Genomic DNA, 4,656 nt, shown 5'->3' with positions numbered 1-4,656 from the left:
CTTGTGTGTTTGCCTGTTATTTTCCTAAAAATCAAGGTCTGAATACTATTCAATTGGAACAGGCCTGGAAGGGACCTTGGAAGTCTTCTAGTCCAACTTCCTGCTCAAGTGGAGACCCTACCATTTCATACAAGTGGCTGCCCAATCTTTTCTTAAAAACCTCCAGTGATGAAGCACCCAGGACTTCTGGTGGCAAGCTGTTCCACTGGTTAATTGTTCTCACTGTTAGGAAGTTTCTCCTTAATTCCAGGTTGCTTCTCTCCTTGATTAGTTTCCATCCATTTCTTCTTGTCTTGCCTTCTGGTTCTTTGGAAAATAAATAGACCCCCTTCTCTTTGTAGCAGCCTCTCAAATATTGGAAGACTGCTATCATACTAGATATACCCAATTTCTGCAACTGTTTTTCATGTTTTACTCTCCAGGCCTTTAATCAGGGGCCTGGTGGCATAGCTGATTAAGCACTGTTACAGTGCACCAGCTGCCTGCAATTACTGCAAGTTCAAATCTCACCAGGCTCTAGGTTGACTCAGCCTTCCATCCTTTCTGAGGTAGGTAAATTGAGGACCCAGTTTGTGGGGGCAATAAGCTGACTTTGTATAAATATACAAAAGTATGAAGGCTATTGCTTAACGCATTGTAAGCCGCCCTGAGTCTCCGGAGAAGGGCGGCATATAAATCAAATTTTAAAAAAAATCATCTTTGTTGCTCTCCCCTGAACTCTTTCCAAACTCCCAACATGTCTTTTTTGTAACATGGTGACCAAAACTGGATGCTGTACTCCAGGTGTGGCCTTACTAAGACTTTATAAAGCAGTACTAATACTTCACGTGATTTGGATTCTACATTTCTGTTTATATAACCAAGGATTGTATTGGCTTTTTTTTTTTTTGGCTGCTGAATGGAATTGAAGAGGGAAGAGAGTTCCTAATTCCATGCCTTTGGCACTGCTGGCTGTTTTTCTCCTTGACTGTTGATGTGGGAAGCGATAAGCACTTAGGATATGTGCTTAGGACAGCTGGGTTTTTACTATTTGACAGTTTATGTTAGCCTGCATTAGTCAGTAGCCCTTTCTAGGGTGTTTATTGGCAATCAAGAGATGATCTTTAATCAATCATGCAGCTTACAATTACAGGTAGTCCTCAACTTACGACCACAACTGAGCCCCAAATTTCTCTTGCTAAATGAGACATTTGTTAAGTGAGCCTTGCTGCATTTTACGACCTTTCTTGTCGCAGTCGTTAAATGAACACTGCAGTTGGTAAATTAGTAACACGGTTGTTAAGTGAATCTGGCTTCCCCACCGACTTGGCTCATCAAAGGGTCACAAAACGGGTAATCGTGTGACCCTCGGAACGCTGCAACTGTCATAAATATGAGCCAGTTACCAAGCGTCCAAATTTTGATCACGTGATCCTGGGAATGCGGCAACGGTCGTAAGTGTGAAAAATGGTCTTAAGTCGCTTTTTTTCAGCCCCACGGAAACTTCAAACGGTCACTAAACGGAAGGTTGTAAATCAAGGACTACCCATAGCAGTAGATAAGGCCAGTCCATGGCAACAGGAGGCTGAGAGGCGAGAAATCCTTCCTATGGAGAAAATTAACAGAAATTCACACAGACAACTTCTTGTTATAAATACTGGCTAAATAGATTTATTTGTTCATAGAAAGAAACAGAATCCCTCCCCAGAGTGGCACCAAAAAAAAAGGGGGGGGCATGATTTTGCAACAGTGCTGGTGTGCCAACTCTCTTGTGCTTCTTAGGGGTTCCTCTGCTGGAAGAAAAAAGGGGTTGGGGGGCAGTTTGAACTGGGCTACTGGCAAGGACTCCCACCCACCCAGGACTTGCTGTGGTTGTCTTGTTGAGTTGCTCAACTGATGTCCGTTCAGGTTGCAAATTTGCTTCCTTCTCACGCTTCCTCCTTTGCTTGAGGCTTCCCTGAGGCTCCCTCCTTTTAGAATAGAATAGAGCTGGAAGGGACCTTGGAGGTCTTCTAGTCTAGCTCCCTGCTCAAGCAGAACTTGTAGCATCTCAGACAAGTGACCGTCCAGTCTCTTCTTAAAAACCTCCAGTGATGGAGGCATCCACGATTTCTTCTGTTCCACTGGTTAATTATTCTCTTATTAATTAATCCCTTATGCTTCACTCATGGAAACGAAGCACAAGGGGACACCCCCCCCCCCCCAACTGAAAGTCATAATTTGAACTCGCCGTTCTTGCAAAAGTCACCAGAACGGGCAATTGATTTATATCTTGTTTTCAACCCAGCTAATTATTATTTTTTTTTAATCCATGGTTGACTGCATTTTAAAAGCAGAGACTCAAGGTGTGACCTTCCTAAGGAGCTCGCTTAAATGGCACCGGTTCTCTACTAACAGGTGTGCAACCAGCTGCTTCCTCTCCATCCAAGGTTAGTAGTGAGGACAAAGAGGGAAGGACAAGGATAATACACACACAAAAAAAATCTGACAGCTTTGCAAGAACCAAACTTTGCAGGAAAGTTCTCAAACTTTTGAGAATTTTAAGTGCCACCCTCTCCTAAGCAAATAGGTCAGCTTTCCTGCAAAGTGGCCCAGCAAATATTTGCTCTATTTCCTTGCACTTTAAATCCTGAATTGTGCCAGGTTCTCTAATAGGGTTTTGAACCCTGTTCTGACTTTCCTAGCACCTCCATCTGAGATACACCAGAAACACACCCAGTTGGAGATGGGACTTCCTTTGCAAGTTGCATTTTTTTCCCTGTTTCTGACACTTCTATTACAGGTTTTCGGTATTCTTGCTGTGGAATAATAATTCTTTTTTTTTTTTAAGTGCTAACTACCACTCTCAGCTGGCTTGTTATGTTGGATGAACTACCTGGTGAGAACTGTTCCTCCTTTGTCGTTTGCCTGGCACCTTTTGAGGAACAGGTGGCAGATTGGACTCCTGTCTTTTGAGTCTGTTATTGTCATGAATTCTCCTTTCGTTGCATAGTCCTCTAAGATACGTAAACGCTCCTGTTTCAGGTTATTTCCTGCTCTAAAACTCACTTCACCCTTTAGTGCAATTCTCCAAGGAGATGTCCCTGTAGCGATGGTCCCTTCGCGAGGCGAGTTTAACCAAATGCGTCCCAAATTCGGTCAAAAAAGGCTTCTTGAAATTATCCGGGCGTCTTCTTTATCCTTTCTCTGTCATCATCTTTCATCCTTATCTTTTAACTTCCGGGGTGGAGTCTGGGCAACTGAATGGAGCTAGCGGAATGTTTACTGGCCGGATGCCCTTGTTGCCAGTGCAGAGTTTTGTTCAGCTGATAAATTCTCATTGTGTCCAGAGAGAGAAATATCGGCCTCTACCTAGGATCGAACTCCCAGCCTCCTGATTGTGAGGTGAGAACTCCACCTCTAGGCTACTGCACCACTCCTATCCTTTCTCTGTGACACTTACCAACTGTCCTTAGAGCCGGGATATCCAACCCTTGGCAGCTTTGAAACCTGTGGACTTCAACTCCCGACTTCGATTCCCTAGTCAACCATGCTGGCTAATCTGGGTGTTGAAATCCACAAGTCTTAAAAATTGTCAAGGTTGGACACTCCTGCCTTAGTACACCCACAAAAAGTTATCTTGCATGCAGAACGTTCTTAAAAGAGACTAAATTAGTGACAATCTTTGTAGCTCAGGATTGAAATGAGGGGGTCCTTGGTCCTCTGAGTTTGTTTGTTTTCTCAGACATTTCATGACCCAAGTAGATAACATCATCAGTGCTAGAAGGGAGTGGGGTTTGTGGAGAGGAGGAAGACTCTGAATTCCTTAGGTGGTTTGCTCTCTGTTTAAATACAAGAGGCTTGCCCTGTTATAGGTATATAAAATGAGAGCAATCCTCACTCCTTCCTAGCACTGATGATGTTACCTAGTTTGGTAAGGAAACGTCTGCAAGGAAACATCTAAGCTCAGAGAGAGCACCCAGGACCCCTCCGACTAAATTATACGCCCCTTTTAAGTCTCAATTGGAACTGCTGTTTTAGTTGGGCTTGTTGGAAAGCTGATCACGCGTGATCTTTTAATCCAAGTATTCCTTCCACAAAAGCACAGGGGTTTTTTTTTCCCTCCCAACCAATCACCATCTAACCATCCCCACTACTATAATTGAGGCACATCCTCAACCCATCGCTCCAGGCCAGGTTGAGGACAGGCAAAAACATGACAAGAACCTTTCTCCCCATCTCTCTCTCTCTCTCTTTCCATCTGAATTGCCTGGGACCCCCAACCTGCCCCCCAGCTCCCCCCCTCCCTTCAACAGCCAGCGTTAAGACCAAATGCAGATCGCAGCAAGAGAAAAATAAAGATTGTGCCTTTTAAAGAAGAGCCGAAGGCTGGAAGCAGTTCAGCCAAAAGACAAGCGCCTTTTTGGGGGGATCCCGAAGAGGAATCTGGAGAGGCTGCTTTGGGGAAAGGACGATGGACTATCTTTTGCGCCCGGATCGTGCTTTGCTCTTCAGGTGCCACGTCTCTGCGGTGGCTTCGTCTTTCCCTGACTTGGTTTCCAAATAACGCCTGCCTGCCTTAGATTGTCCCTGACGTGACCGTCAAGGAAAAGAAAGAGCATCTCCAAGGGAAAGGAGGCCACAAGGAATAGCAAAAATGAAAATATTTCTTTCTGCAAGTGACATTTCTCCGAATCG

The sequence above is a fragment of the Pituophis catenifer genome, unplaced genomic scaffold, assembly GCF_029215685.1.
Source record: "Pituophis catenifer annectens isolate HBS135680 unplaced genomic scaffold, rPitCat1.0.hap2 SCAF_3, whole genome shotgun sequence".
NCBI classification, from domain to species: Eukaryota; Metazoa; Chordata; class Lepidosauria; order Squamata; family Colubridae; genus Pituophis; species Pituophis catenifer.
Note: the sequence above shows the minus strand (reverse complement) of the source record.